Source organism: Cryptomeria japonica, chromosome 10 (genome assembly GCF_030272615.1).
Source record: "Cryptomeria japonica chromosome 10, Sugi_1.0, whole genome shotgun sequence".
Lineage (NCBI taxonomy): Eukaryota > Viridiplantae > Streptophyta > Pinopsida > Cupressales > Cupressaceae > Cryptomeria > Cryptomeria japonica.
Genome location: NC_081414.1, coordinates 220,570,970 through 220,587,863, shown reverse-complemented (window position 1 = coordinate 220,587,863; position 16,894 = coordinate 220,570,970). Strand labels below are relative to the sequence as shown.

Below are 16,894 nucleotides of genomic sequence, written 5' to 3'. Positions count from 1 at the left end.
ACTTGTTTTTCTTATTAATCAAGACTTTTAGTTTGCTTGCTCATTATGGTTGACACACGTTGACATAATGTTACCCCCTATTTTTGCACACATTGATTTTTCTTACATTGGTATAATTGTGCCGAGATAATGTGCGTTTAATTCAGCATAATTAATTCTCTTAAGTTGTCATCTTTCTGCTTTAAGTTTGTATCGGCCAATGCATCTTTATGTCTAAGTGTTCGCGTCTTTGAACCTTTTGTTTGAACTTGGAGTTTAGTTCAAGAGTTCATCAATTCATTGAGTCTTTGTGTGTATGATGTCTTAGTTGCGGCAAGTCTAACTTATGCAGAAAATTTTGTTTCGGAGAATGAACTTGAACCTTTGAATCTTCGTTGGTTCAAGAGTTTAATGGTTCAATGGTTCAACAGTTCAACATTAAAAATGGAAACGTCGTAAAAGGAGGAGGCCAAAGGAGGGAAATGACCAACATGGAGGAGGATATTTCGAGAATCACAGTGATTTATTTTAAGGAATTCTCAATTTAGGAGGTAATCATTTTCTTGATAAGAGATCACACAAAGTATTTTGTAACAAAAGCATGTGTCGGAAGTGTCACTTCAGCAGTAACTCGACACGAATGAATGAGACGTGGTAATCATGAACCGAGTTTTAAGACATTTGTATCGACCTCAAAAAGATTTGTATCTTCATGGAGAAGCTAAATTAGGGAAGGTGTAAGTTAGGCACTGGAGGTAATTTTATCACTTCTCAAGATTAGCAGACACTCAATTGCATGAAAGGTGAGTTAAAAATCTTTGTCGTCTCTGTCATTTTCATGCCTCAAAGAAGAGATTGGTTAATTTTTGTTGTAGTAGCTATAGTGGGCATGTCATTGCAGTCTGTGTTAGTGTGTTGAATTTGAGTAAAATTTAAAAATGAGGCTCTTTCCACCAAAGTTAGGCCCAAAATAAGGTCTTAGTTGTTCTCTCTCAGAATTTGGTGACACATCCTTAGCTCATGTTGATTTGAATGAATCCTTAGAAGGAGCTAAGAATCCCTCTGATTCACCCATGATAGAAAAGATTATGAATAGTGGGTTAATATAAGCTATTATTTTTCCTCCTGCTATATAGTGCCTGGAATCAGTGCTCGAGTGCATGGGTAGGTATGACTCAGAACACAAATGTATTAGAAATGCAAATGGGAGTGTTTTATTGAATATAAATAGAGAAACTGTTATGGCTGTTTTGAAAATCCCTGCTAAGGAACCATATGAGGACTGGACGATAACCATGTCCTATGGATTCTTCATAAAAAAGAAGTACCATTATAGGAGTGTCATAGCCACAAATTGGCTCTTGAAATTTCAAGAAGGCGGTTCTAGGTTACCCAAGGCCTTAACTAGAGAGAACTTGATCAGGGAGGTAAGGGACATTGTCATTTTGTTGCACAAGGAGAAAGGGAGCCAACAAGCATTCCATTGGGAAGACTGGATGTACTTTTTCATTCAGGTCATATTAGATGAGAAGCGCTATATAGATTGGGCAGAGCTAATTGCTGAAAGGTTACATGAAGGACCAAGTAACTACCTCGAGAGTAAAAACTTATATATGTCTTCATATTTGTTCTGTTGTTTGGCTTGTGTCAGGCCTTGGCCTGGTTTGTATCATGAGGAATGGGTTGATGGAATGAAGATTTATGATTATCATCCACACCTTCAGCTGCAAAAGTGCCATGAGAATTTACGGAGGGTTCATGATGTGTTTGTAGGGAGATTAATCTATGAACTTCAAGGGAATGTAAACAAAAGACTATTTGATGAAGCTATGCAACTAATGAGCACATATGGGAGTTATTTTATTTAGTATCCTTGGTTCACTTGCATAAGAATTGGAGGGTTTGAACGAGAACCATTTAAATTACCGAGGTTTTCCCTTGACCACTTTGTGCTAATTGAACTTTGTAGGCAACTTGCTCACATTGATAAGAGGACATTAGCCAACCAAGATTCAGGTGTTTCTTTCCTAGTTGAACTGGGTTATTATATTTGCAAAATTATTTTTGATGCATTGAACCTAGAGGTTGACTTCAAAAAGCTTAATCTTCAATATTATATAGCTTGACCTAATTTTGACAGCAAAGGTTATGCTCAAGTGCATCTAGCTCTCAAAGAAGGTTTTTCTCACATCCCACAACTTGAGGACTTCTGGGAGGATTGTAGTGATGAATTTGAAGCAAGGAGGAGAACATTTTCTAGGTTCATGATGGATCAGATCAGTAGCTTTCAGCTCAAAATGAATGTAACAGGGGTTGTAGATAATGACAAGGATTTGATTGATCCGCAGTATGCTGAGAAAGTATAGGGTTCCCCAATTCTAGAAATAGAATGGGACAAGAAAGAGGAGGATCAAATTCAAATGAGAACATTCCCTATTATTCGCAGGATTGAGTAGTGGTTACGGAAATAGAGACTTTGAAAACTAGTAATCAAAGATTCTCCTGTTCTAGTTCAAAATGTTTTTTCTAATAAATTCATTAAAACTTGTGTTGCAAGTGGCACCAAAGTTAACTTTAAGGCAGATACTACAAGAGGTTCAAATAAATTCCTTGTAGGTCAGCTTCCAACCCGTATCACTAGATCAGGAACCAAAAAAAAGTGTAAAAAGCTCCCTGAAAATACAATAGTGGTGGATTTAGAAGGGTCCCCAGAGGCCGGGAATATAATGACAAAGCAAAACACTGAGATGTCTACCGTAGAAGTTGGTGATACTAAGATGCTTGAAGAAGAAGTAGATATTGGAGGTTCATTGATCTTAGCAAATGTTGGTGATGAACAATCCCAAACAAATAAGGATGCAGGTTCTAGTGCTCCTCATTAGTTAGAAAATGCTCTCAGTAGCAAAATGAGAAATGTGGTTCCCGCTTTAGTTCCCATTGAGGATATGGTCAATAAATGTTTGGGAAGGACTTCAAAGTCCAAAAAAGCTTAAAACAGTTTCAAAAATGGATTTTGACCAAGATATTGGCAATTGGACTATTGAAATAGCTCGTCTTGTTTCAAATAAAGAGGTATAAAATCCTTCAGCAAAAGATTTCACCATTGAAAATATTAATTTAGGTGTTGGATCACAGGTAGATGATGTACACCATTTGGAAGCTTCTACAAAAAGAATAATAAGCAGGAAATGGAAGGATGAAAAAGATAAAGAGGATATCAAGGAGAGACTGAGGCACATGGCTGAGTATATAGATGCTATTCATAATCCCAATTCCCAACCAATTTCACATCTACCCACGTCATTTGACCCTAAGTCACCCGCTAATCAGAAGCTCTTGGGTCAAATTCAAAAGAGCAAGATGGTGACAAAAGTCTTTCTGGAATGGTTGGATGGGATTACTCAATCTAGCATAGAGTACTTCAAGAACTTAAGCAAAGTATATAAAAATACCATAACAGTAATGAGAGAGCTGGAAATAGAAATTACTAACTGGAAAAAGGAGGAAACAAAGTGGATAGTTGTGGTGACTCAAATGAATGATGTGCAAAAATATGACATTATGAAGTTTTTATCAGAAAAACTTGTGCAGGGCTTAAACAATAATGTTCTCTACGTGTACAAGAAAAGCATTGAGTGGCGTAACTCTATTATGAAGCAGGGGTGTGAAGAGTCCGACAAACTGCGAAACAAGTTAGCTCAACTCGTTTTATCCATGCAAAATGACTTGAAATGCATAGGAATTAAATGTCTAATGAAGGATGTGAAAATAATAGAGAGTCTGGAAGTTATCACCCAATCCTTCAAGGGAAAAATTAATTATGTTGGAGAAGCCAAAATTATAACGACAGAAGATTTCTCAACTGTGACGAAAATTGAGTTCCTACTATTTCTATGCATAGCAAGCCTAGGTAGTCATGCTGATATTGTGGCCCAAGTCCGGTGAGACAAGGAAGTATGGCAATAGAGGATCACTCATATCGGACTCCCAAACTATGATGTTATACAAAGTTTTTCGACCACTTATCTGGAATGGAAACGTGTCACCATTGTAGTACATAATCAGCCTGAGGATCTCGCTCCATAGCTTCAATCTCGGCCAAGCATGCCCTTTAAAGTTATTTGATGATGAGTTTTAGGACGGTTTTTAGAAATTAGTTTTCTGGGTATATTTCAAAACTGAATCTTGATTGTAGGGTAGAGTTATGTAACTCTATGTTTCCCTAAACTACAATTAGCTGATCTGTGGCTATATATATATTTTTAAAAGACCTTGGGAAGGTCCAAGAATTTTTGGCTTTTAGAATTGATATACTTTATTTTATAGTTGCATAATATTTTGAAAAGAAAACACTCATTTAACTGTGAAAAATGAAAGTGAGTATTTTGGAGTTTCAAATTTGTGTGTTTGATGAATGAATTTGAATTTCTGTTGGAATTCATTTTTGTCGAAATAGTCTCTTGTTTCTTTAAGAATTGCTATGCATTTGATGAAAAATTTAGTCTAAAAGTTTCTTTTGAATGAAAGGGTGTGAGACATAACAAAGTCTGTGAGCTTTGTCATTTGAGAACTATATTTCTAAAAATCGTGTTTACAACATAGTGATGTGTAAATGTGGAAATGTCTTTGGTACTTTTTGGTTATAAGTATATGCATAGTTTATTTTCTTGTTTTTATTCATTGAAAATCTAAGAGGGAGCTGTACCTAAAAAAATTAAGAGGGAAACTTTCATAAGCTTACCCAACTGTTTGGTTATTGTTTTGTTCTTTAAAGGGGCGATAGAGTTGTGATTATTTCATTTTCATCAAAGGACAAATCTATTAACCAACACATAAGAACACATCGATTTTAACATTTGCATCTTTAGAGCATGATGTTGAACCAATTTGCTTGATACACATCAAATTGGTTTCTTACTATAATTTAAAAAAAAAAAAATTTCAGATGATCTTAAGCCAATAATTTTCATTGTCTCTCTAAGATTCAATTTTTTATCATTTCAACAATTAATTGGCATCTTCCAATTTGATTTAATCTCTCAAAATAATTTTTCCATACTTTAGTAGCCACTGTTCAACAAGTGCATTCAAAATTTTTATCAGACATTAGCTTCAAAATATTTTCATCAATGTCAATTATATACTTTGGTTTTCTACAAATATTTCTAAGGGGTGTTATTATTGGTGCATGTTCATGGCTTGCATTGAGTACATTTGTTTGATCATTGATTATCTCTTGTTCATGGTTTGCATTTGATTCATTCAATCCATATAATTGAGTTGGTGTAGATGGCATACCTCTCCCAACTTTCTCATTTCATGTAGTCTTTTCATGTGCTCCCTTTGCCTTTCCTTTGTTCCCTCTTGTGATTTAATGGTTCCTCACTTGTTCCTTCCCATTGTGAATATGAATTGTTCTAAACAACATCATATATGTTAGTAAATATTATACAATTTAAACAAAAAAACATTTCATAAAACTATGAAAATCATTGAATTTGACAATCAAAAGCATAAAAGAAACAAAAAAGAATTGAAAAATCAAACTAATCATGCATTTAAATCATTTGAAATCATATAAAAAAAAAGTAATCATACACTGTCCAAGAATGTCATGAGTGAAGACATGGTTACAGTGCTCCTTCACCAGAAATTGTGTTTTTTTGGTCATTATGAAACCACCTATAGTGACAAAAACCTGATCGTAAAAACCTGATTGGGGTATTGACACTATATATATATATATATATATATATAGAGAGAGAGAGAGAGAGAGAGAGAGAGAGAGAGAGAGAGAGAGAGAGAGAGAGAGAGAGAGAGAGAGAGAGAGAGAGAGAGAGAGAGAGAGAGAGAGAGAGAGAGAGAGAGAGAGAGAGTTACAAAATCATGGTCGTGGTTTTGACACTATAGACATAGTGACTAGAACTCGATTGAGGTTTTGATAGTATAGATGAAGGGAGAGCATTGCAACATCTATAGTCACCAAAACCTAACCAAGGTTTTGACACCATAGGCAAATAGAGAAAGGGAGAGTCTATAGTGACGAAAACTTGATTGGGATTTTGACACTATAGAGAGAGAGAAAGAGATAAAGAGGGGGAAGGGAGGGGAGGTATCTACACAGGGGAAAGGAAAAGAGAGATAGAAAGAGACTAAGGTTGAGAAAGGGAGAGGAAGAGAAAAAGAGAGTTTAGGAGAGAGGGATATGGAGGGGGGAGGGAGATAGAGGGGTTGAGAGAGAGAGAGATCCAGAGAGAGGGGTTGTGAGACAGAAAGAGAGAGAGGGGGAGATAGAGAGTGTGTGTGAGAGATAGAGAGAGGGAGAGAGTGAGAGAGAGAGTATGAGAGAGAGATAATGTGTGTGTAAGATAGAGAGAGGGAGAGAGTGAAAGAGAGAGAGAGTATGAGAGAGAGAGAAGGGATAGATAGATAGATAGATAGATAGATATATAGATATAGAAATACGAATATATGTATGTTTACATATATGAATATATGTACGTCTACATATATGAATACATGCATGTCTACATATATGAAACTCTATATGAATATATGTATGTTAACATATATGAATATAAAAGAACATAACCCGATCGAATTTATAAACAAATAAAAATCCAATTGGGTTATTCAAAAAATAAAACCCTGATCGGGTTATGTATAAAATAAAAGATCGATCGGGTTATGGCTTGTAATTAGCCTTGGATAGCAATGTTGAGGCTTGGAGGTTTCATTTGCCTCCTTTTTACGTGTTTTCTTCTTCAAATCTGATTTCTCAACTTCCTCGTCATTAGGTTTAAATGTTATCAAGTGGGTATTTGTAAAATTGCCACAATAATCTCATACATCTTCTAAGATTTCTAAGCATATATCTTTAAAAAAAAAATTGAACAACATTAACATATTAATTTTGAATTTCTTTTACCAATGTCTCTAGAGTTCTTAGAGACAAATGCGAACCTTTTTTTATTAATGTTTGAATTACTTGTCCACATTTGAAACACATTATATATTATTGTTCTAAACTTCATTCTTTACACTTAATTTTTTTTTTGATTATTTTGGTGTAAGTTATATGACGCACACAAGCAACTACCTAATTTTCAGGATGCGTCCACTTTGAAAAATCATTAAAAAAAATACTCAACAAAAAATTACAAAAAAATACGCAACGTCTATTTCTCACTCTTAACTATCTTTCTACAAAAGGGTTATTCAAAATAATAAATGCAACTATAACCTTTTTTATGCACACGTTAGACATTATGTTATGTTATGCTGAAAAAATAGGAACACTTTTGTGTGCGTGAAAGATTCAACCCCCTTAATCTTATCCAATTTTGAAAAACTTTAGTAGTTTGGAAACTAGATTCAGAGTACTAAAATCTTTGTTCTTTGGGTATCTTCAAATTTTGAGTGGACGCATCTCAAATTGCTCCTCCTAGTTCAGGTTTATTGATTTCAGAAAAAAGTGGCCACTTATACCCCCCTTTTTGTTCACCATCTTAGTGCACTTACCCATGTGTTATTTTTATATACATATACATATATGTATATGCATTGTACGTGACTATACATCTACATATATATGTATTGATGAAGTAATAATAATATTGATTATATATATATATATATATATATATATATATATATATATATATATATATATATATATATATATATATATATATATATATATATATATATATATATATATATATATATATATATATATATATATATATATAACCAAGAGGGCAATGATCTAGACAAAAGGTTAAATCTAACCATCACATAGATCTAGGTCCAAACACTAGGATCGACATAGGTCATACCAACACTTCCTCGAAGTGATGCAAGGGGTAACAATCAAACACAACCGGAAGACAATGATGGCTTAAATCTGTGTGTGTGTGTGTGGAGACTTTGATGTCATCATTCACCCAATTCCCACATCTATATCACACTCTCTAGTGATGATCTCCCTCTCCATCCTAGAGGGCATGTTGGATCACCCTGCATCCATCTTAGCAACCACAATTGTAACTTTAGCCCATTACATAAGCATCATAATATACACTGAAATAAAACCATTAATTGTGTATCATTAAACATTAATGACAAGCATTAGATACACATATGCTCAACAAAAAACATACATATGTAAACTAAATCCACATGCATATTTACTACATAATATCATGTAAGTAAAAAGTATCGTCAATGTCACAAAGAGGGACCGTGTAATAAGATACTTAATCATAACTCCTAGGGTGACCTAAATACATATATATGATTATAATAATAATTATTGTAGCTTATTTAAGAGTTAAGTTAGGGCCACAAGCCAACTACTCCTAGCTCAATACACATTATAGGGTTAGGGGCATAACAAAAGTGGTCATTTGATGGGGGGTTTTATGTGTTGCAAGGTGTGCGCCCTTGGTCTCCTTGTGCTATGTAGCGCAGCGCTTGGGTTTGTGACATGGCTTAAACGCCTCCTGTGGATTCTATAAGTCTAGTGGTTGTATCAGGCATTAACAGGTCAATCTTTTGGTGCAACAACAACCGCACTTGTAACATGTGGTATCCGAGCTTGGTCACAGGTTCAAACCCCTCGCTTGCGTTGGGGGGGGGATTGTTGCAAGGTGTATGCCCTTGGTCTCCTTTTGTTGTGCAGCGCAACACTTGGGTTTGTGACATGGCTTAACCGCCTCTTATGGATTCTATAAGTCTAGTGGTTGTATCAGACATTAATAGGTCGATCTTTTGGTGCAATGACAACCACACTTGTAACATTATGATCTATTTTTATAGAGCACCAACTCCCGTGAGATAAAAAAAACTACTATAGGATAAAGTGGAATCTTATATTAAAATATAAGAGCCTCTTTATTTTAGCTATCAATTTCCAACAACTATCTTAAAGATGGAGCTACAAATTTTTTTCATTAACTTAGGAGTTTTTTGCCACAAGTCATTATTAGAAGACATTTCGGTGATAGTTTCATGCAATTGCCATTTTGATTTGCTAATTAAATTTTAAAAACACATGCCATTCCATGTATATTTTAAATTAAATATGAAGGATAATTTGAAATCTTCTCCAAGTGTACCTACTATAATTTAAGGATTGAAAATAAGTTGAAATTTCCTTGTTAATACAAAAAAATACACATATCTAATATGCATTTAATAAGCGTTGAATTTTAAGCCAAAAAAAAGTTCATAACACCATTAACTCTAAAAAAATTTCTAAAACATTTGAACAATAATTGATAAACAAAATAAATTAGACATTTACATAAGATCCCCTCTTACAAATTTTTTACATTAACCACTAAATTTCTAAAATTTTCAATGAGCATTATATAAATGTTATTATAAAATCTATAGAATTCTCTTTAATTGTAAATTGTTAAAAAGGTCTAATAATGACTTGAAAAAAAAATTAAAAAAATAATAATAATTGATGAGAAAAATATTTGAACAATAATTGATAAGATCCCTCTTACAATGTTTAACATTAACCAATTATATAAATATTATTATAAAATCTATATAATTCTCTTTAATTGTTAATTGTTATATAAATGTTATTATAAAATCTATAAAATTCTCTTTAATTGTAAATTGTTAAAAATGTCTGATAATGACTTGTGAAAGAAAAAAACAAAAAAAACAAACAAAAAAAATAAAAAAAAAACCCTCTTACAAATGTTTAACATTAACCAATTATATAAATATTATTATAAAATCTATATAATTCTCTTTAATTGTTAATTGTTATATAAATGTTATTATAAAATCTATAAAATTCTTTTTAATTGTAAATTGTTAAAAAGGTCTAATAATGACTTGTGAACACTCTTTAGTTGATGAGAAAAATATTTGAACAATAATTGATAAGATCCCTCTTGCAAATGTTTAACATTAATCAATTATATAAATATTATTATAAAATCTATATAATTCTCTTTAATTGTTAATTGTTAAAAAGGCCTAAAAATTTGTGAACAAACACCCGCTCAAAAAAATTAGATAGCCCCCTTCATAGGACCACAGCCTCATGTTTTTTCAAAATTTGTGAACAAACACCCGCTCAAAAAAATTAGATAGCCCCCTTCATAGGACCACAGCCTCATGTTTTTTCAAACTTTGAAGGTTAGGAAAACGGTTAAACCGCCAAACTGGTACTGTAACAAAACTGAAAGTGAGTTCGGAAATACGATGAAAGACAGAAAGAAAGAATTAATATATAAAGCAGATTTCTATGTAAACACTAAACAAGAGGAAGCGGGTAAATAGATGAGAATGAGAACAATCTAGGTGATAGAGTAGATTCGAATACGAGCAAATTTTGTACGAAAATGTTTTGTCGCTTATTATTGTCAAACTGCAACTTCATGAAATTTAGGTACGTCTGAACATGAAATGACGGCGTGACGTGCTCTGTCTTGGTTCTTCCTAGCATTTGAAGGGTTTGGTTGTTGGCGTTTTCTCGCTTTCGCTCCAGTTCACATCGTTCAATTTTGGCACGCGAGGAAGAGCGACTTTTTAATAGAACAAAATTGCTCTTCCGAAAGTGGGACTAGGTATTCTTCTGTACATTATAGGGTTTTGAAGATCTTTTCGTTTCATATGTATAATTTCACAGAGCTTTCAAACTAGTGCTAGTCAATCTTTTCAGATGGAATTTTGCATCCCATCAGCGGTTCCAATTATTGGTGAATTTCATGTATTATCCCGACATTGTTATTTGCCTCTGTTAATTCGGCTGATTATATTACACTGTAGTACTAGCATATACTACATGCTTTCATTGAATTATAGAAGAGGTTCTTGTTTCATTACATCATGCAATTCATATTATTTGCATCCACTTTTGAGCTTGTAAGGGTTCTTCCCATCTCGGGTGGCTCAGATTTATCCCTGTAAGGAGCTTCGACTCGTGATATTTGTCGTTAGTCACGATGAAGTGCGGCACGCAAAGTGGATTCACTTTTTGTCAAGGTATTGTTTCCCCTAGAAGTTGTTTTCTATAAAAAATTCTGTCCAAATGACTAATTTCAAATTTGCACTAGTCTTAACATAACGGTGAGAACAATACACAGTTCTCCATACTAGGTTGGTCTTCCTTAAACTTTGGCCATATGTAATGCACGGAGCAGGACTTCCTTGTTAAATAATTTAATTTAATTAATTTAAATTCATTTTTTTTTTCATATAATAGGGAAGAGTTCACCCCTCCTCGTTATCAAATAACTGAACCTGAAAGGAAAATCACAAAGATATACCTGTTGACAGAAAAAGCTTCATACCACAGAGACAATTATACGCTATTTCTCCCTGCGAGATGGACCCTATCCCTATGGGCTCAAATAGAGTCTTCCACAAACTTCAAATACACTAAACCCCTTGCAAAAAAGCAAACAGATAAATAGCTGAGAAGAAGATTGCTATTAATTCATGGTGATCTATTGCCATCCTCAGCTATTCACTGTAGAGAAAGATAAATTGGAAGAACTTGAAAATTGTTTCCCAAATATCTGATAAACCCAACCACCTTTCAACGACATTATCAATGACTGCAATCTCCTTGGAATTTGCCCCACAGTTAGCAAGAAAATTTGTTATTTTATTGGCTTCTCTGAAGTGGTGCTGGAAAGAAAAAGAATCAAATGAATCCAAAATATTCCAGGCTAAGTGAAGGATATTGTCCAGTCTTCAGTTAGGGGACTCTGTATCTCAAATGACAATAAAAGCTGCTCTAATCAGGGATTCTGTACAATTCCTGATCACACAACTAGCTCCCGAGGCTCCAGGATTTTATCTCGCGGCTCTGTCAAATTTGAGTTTGAATACACCCAGAAAGAGGAGGTTCCCATTTAGCTCTTAACCTTTGTCGGTTTCTGAGTTGGGTCGATAAAATCCAGGCTTTAACAAACTCCACTTCCTGAGCATATAATTATCCCACCCTGTGATGTCTATTGAATTTCCTTTGTTTATATTATTCGGGTTGTAGAATAAAGATTAGCATCAGAATCATAGTGGACATTCACGTGGCAGACTACCATCTTTGGCAAGGGCTATAACCGACAGTTGCTATTTTTTATGTTCCTATTTGTAGATAGAGGATGAAGGCCTATTTTTAGGTCACTGTAGTTAGTTGTTATTTTATTACTTGTTTTGGGATTAGATTTGCATTAAAGTTTATTTTTTCCAGGTTTTTTGCCATCCCTTCAAGCATTTTGCTTTAAAGCTTATTTTTTGGGATAAAAATTATATTATTCTAAAGTCCCGTGGATTGAGCATTTGTAATCTATAAATAAGTGCTTTGAGCACATAAACTACATATGATAGTTGATGCTACCCTTATGCTACAAAAATTTGTTGTTCAAGCTATAGTTATTGTCGAACGTGTGTTTGTAATTCCATTAATTGAATTTAAAGTGGATTTTACAATCAAGCTTTGTATCGGGGATTCCTATCTATTTAGGTTGTGGCTTTGTATATGATGCAATTGTTTAATTCATGGAATGATGTCACCTTTTTGTTATTCCTTCGAATCTTGTCTGCACTGAATAGCTGTTCTTTATATTAGCCAGCTGAAACATATTTGTGTGTTTAGCTTAGATACTTAATCCTTTAACATTTGAAAATTTCGTTTGCAAATATGGTTATTATAGTCTGGTATCTGTATCTAAGGCAAAATCATAGTTATTTCATTTATGCAAACCTCCCCTTGTGAATCTTGTATATTGTGCATAATTGTATATTTTGTTTCTAGGTTTTTTTTGTCTAGGGTTGTTTTAAGATTAGGTTAGTTTAGGTCTTCGGAAACTTCCCTCCGAATTTGAAGAGAGGTTTATTCTCGTGCACTATTCCATTTTGTTTCTTCTTGTTGAAGACAAATTAAAATGTTTAAAACCTTTATGCTCACTTATTTTGTTAATCTGGAAGTTGTGGCTTACACTCTATCAGGATGATCTTTGATGAGCTGAGCCTTAGTTTGATGAGAACTAGAGACTCTTCCCTCCATAGAATCTGATCGTTGGCCCAACTAGGTGGCTATCTCTCTTCTTTTAATTTTCTCTTTTGGCTTCTTGTCAGACATCAACTACTCTTATTTCTTTAGTTGTTTTTCTTTGTTGGTAACTTTTTTTGGCTACTTCTGTTTCTGTTTTGTGGCAAGGTCTCTTTGTCATTCTCCTCCTTTTCCTTTGACTTTTTTAGTAAGTTCCACTTGTTTATTCTTCTTTCGTTCTGCAGCACTTGCTTTTTGTGTCTATTCCATCTTTTCCATGAGTCTTTTTCTGCTGTTTCTCATCTTGTTTCTTGGCCAATTCTTTTTTTCATTTTTCGACCTCTTGCTTTGCAATGAATTTTGCTGTTTTGGTTTCCTTCTCTTCAAATAGTCACAGTGTTCCTTGGTGGCTTTCTCTGAAGCTTTCTTAACCTATGTCTTAGTCCTAGCTGTAGTGGCATCCATTTTTTTCAAGGTTTTGACCTTCCAGTCACTTTAGACTTAGCTTTAGCCTGTCTCCTTGCTTGTGTCCTCGTACAATTTGGCCTAAGCTGCTGGTTCTTTTCTTGCAGTATATTTGTGGGCATTGGTTTTCAACAACATTGTGCCAAAGACCGAGAACATCCATAGTTTATGGCTTTCTTCCAAATGACTTAACCACTAGTGAAATCCAAAGTGAGTGCACCATAGAGGGGAGAGGGTGGATGGGAGGGATTCATAGGATGTTAGGTCAAATCTAGAGGTTGCTCAACCTACCCATCCGCATGCAAACAAATACATGCAAAGTACACTTGTAAAAATTTGAGGGCATAGGGTTTAACAGTGTTGCAATAGTCATTTAGGGCTTCTTCATTAAAGATTAAAAAAAATGTGGTGTTTAAATCTTCACGAACTGTTCGATTCATTCTAGGTTTGTCACATTGACCTTAGAATCATCAGGGTTTGAGCTGCAACATTTCCAAATGTTTCCAACAACTCCAAATCGAATCCTATGCTGACCAATAGTTCATTTGACTTAGTACCTGATTTCGATAAAATGCATATCTGGAAATGGCCAATTTTCTGGCCAATTCAGTAATGTAGGATTCAAAATATTGCCAAAGGATTACTGATGAGAAACTTGATCCCCTAATACTTTGCCAATCACCTACTTGTGACCTCCAAACATAATGGCTAAATACTAGCATTGATAGACATGCTCACAAATTAACTATATTTTAATTCATCAAATGAATCACGAAGCTCCAAACATTGCTCCTATTCAGCATCTAAATATTTTTTATAGGGATTAAAAAGGACTACTATAAACAACGAGGAGCCAATTTCATAAGAAATCCTTGGGAAGATATGTGGCAATACTAACAAAACCACTTAAACTTTGTATTAGATACCACTCTAAATCAAAAAAGGAACACATAAGACTAAATCAAAATACAGATTATAGATAAAATTCTCACCTCTATTGTTAATCGCATTTTCAGTATCTATTCTTATAAATAGTTGTAAATATGGCATAACTAAAGCTCACTCCTGAATGATAACTGCCTTCGTAATTTATTTAATCAACATACTTCATCTGAGATCTACTTTCTCCTCCTTTGAAGAACATTTATTCTATTGAAGATACGGCTATTGATTCTCTCCTATATCTAGTTGTTGTGAATATTTTCATGGAAGATTTTGAAGGCAAAGCATTGTCTTCAACCCATTTACAACCAAAGTGGGAGATGTTTCTACGTCAAGTGGCTTTATTGGAATGAAAGTCTTTGGAAATTTCATTCAATTCATGAAACTAATATAATATAAAATTTCTCCTCTTTTTTCTGGATGTTCTTGTATCAAGAAATAGTGATGGGTCCTTGGCACAAAATGTTTGTAGAAAAGGTACTGAAAATGATCTCTACCTCCATGCCTTACCACATCATTGTCCTTCTTAAAAGATTGATGTTCTTTTTACTTTCATCAATAGTGCATTCAAGATCTGGGATGCAGACTACATTGAAGAGGAAAAGTGTCACTTGACAAAGGATTTTTTTTCTACTTTTTAGAATGAATGGGTATGACATGTAAATTTTGAATTTCTTCAACCGGTTGGGAAAGAAGATTTCTTTTAGTATCCTAAGGTTGTTCTTCCCATTAGATAAAAAGAGCAATAATTTTGGTCAGAGAGGAGCATTATTTGGGAAAAAAGCTTAGAGAGGCCATTGAAATTAGGAAACATCTGAACAATTGTAAGAGAAATGTAAGGCTGAAATTCGGTGATTTGTGGAAACATATTATTCATTTGCTCAAATGACAAAAAAAAAAATTAATACAAGTGATTTTTTATTTTTTTTGATTGGTGAATTTGGCCTAGGGGGCCATAACAAAATTTGGGCTGCTCCAAATGAAGGGCCATAAAAGAACAATGCATCAAATACACAAATAGGGATGCACAATTTTGTCCTTGAGGATTCTAAATTTTTGGATCATTGAAAGTTAAAACAATCTATTCTAGTTTGGAGACATTAACACTGTTCTTGGATCAAGAGTATAGATGCATATTGTGGCATGCATCATTGCCTTTGCTGGAAACTTTCTCTTTCTTTTACATCACTTTCCATGCTTCATTGCAGCCTTCTTTGTTTTGTGTGTCTGCAGAGATGCTATAGAAGTTGTAGAGGTTTCCCCACACCTGCCCATTGATATCTGTTGATTAATATCAATCATAGTTGGAGACATTTCTTTAGATTTTTTCTTGCCCTAGATGAATCTTGCTGTGCCAAATTATAGTCCAAGTCTTGCTGAGATACATGTGAAGTCTCACGTTCACCCATATAACTCTCAACAATGTAATGATGAGGAGAGCAACTTTCCTTTATTGATTTTCCTTGGTCATGACTCGACTCTTGTTGTGCATGTAAATTGTCCATTTTTTGCTCAAGCTCGGCCAAAATTTCTTGAACTCCCACTAGGCTGTCAACTATGTAATGGTGAGAAGTAGCATCTTTCCACCATGTAGCATGATGATTTTATTTGGATTTTGCAATGGGGCTGTCTGTAGCAAGGTGGCCAATGTTATAGCATGTTCGACAATGAATAGGTAGTCCCTCATAATCCAAGGATTAATCTTATTAGAAGAAAGTGTCTAATTCTACCAATATGCGAGCAAATGTTGTATGAATGAAATCAGAAGGTTGCTTGCCAATAGCGAAATGGTTGCCCAAGGAGTCATTGATAGGTTCAAAGAAAGATTCACTCCAGAAATGAAGTGGTAAATTGAGAAGGCAAACCCAAACAGGCTTAACAGTAAAAGATTCATGGAAGGATTGAATGTGGGGTGCCATGTTTTAATCTAGGAGACAAGGCCATAAGCAAACTTGCAGATTAACCCTTTCTTTGAGAAGAATTCTTTACTTCAATTATTTCTTTTTTTACATCGTCACCAAAATTTAATTCAATGGGCTTACTAGTGATTTGAATGGGTTTTCCCAATTTAACTGTTCCATTGTTGGATTCCCTGATTTGTTTCCAGTTCGTTGAGGATTTGGGTTTGTTCACCACCATGGTGGCATCTAGGAAAAACTTGCACTCTCCTTCAGGGATTTTGCCAAAGCCCTTATTGGTGGTCATGCTGCAACAAGGGAGGATTTGAATTTCCATTGACCTGCCGCTGAACACATGCGAACAGACCACAGAAGCTTTTCCATTAATGCCATTAACTTGTCGTTGAAATCCTATAGCCAAGCTGTTCGAAGTTTTTCCCTTATCGCCATCAACTACGGTAGGAGGATCGACCCCTAAGCAGACAACTAATGACAAAAAACCTATCTTTGGTTTTTTCTCAATCATTATTTCGTGTTTAAAGGACAATAATTTAAATTTATCATTGAGCTTTAATTAATG

At 34.3% G+C, this 16,894-nt stretch overlaps 1 protein-coding gene across 4 annotated transcripts in view; it reads left to right on the top strand.

Moving 5' to 3' along the window:
- The first annotated feature begins 10,271 nt into the window (after positions 1–10,271).
- LOC131034876 (uncharacterized) overlaps positions 10,272–16,894 on the top strand; it is a 102,552-nt gene continuing 95,929 nt past the window's right edge. For 3 of the 4 annotated variants that reach the window (XM_057966480.2, XM_059213083.1, XM_059213084.1), the window contains exon 1: positions 10,272–10,577. The gene's annotated coding sequence lies outside the window, so the exon portion shown is untranslated. Of the gene's footprint in view, positions 10,578–10,597; positions 10,710–16,894 lie in introns of those variants that run through there. The other variant, XM_057966481.2, reaches the window with a different exon arrangement.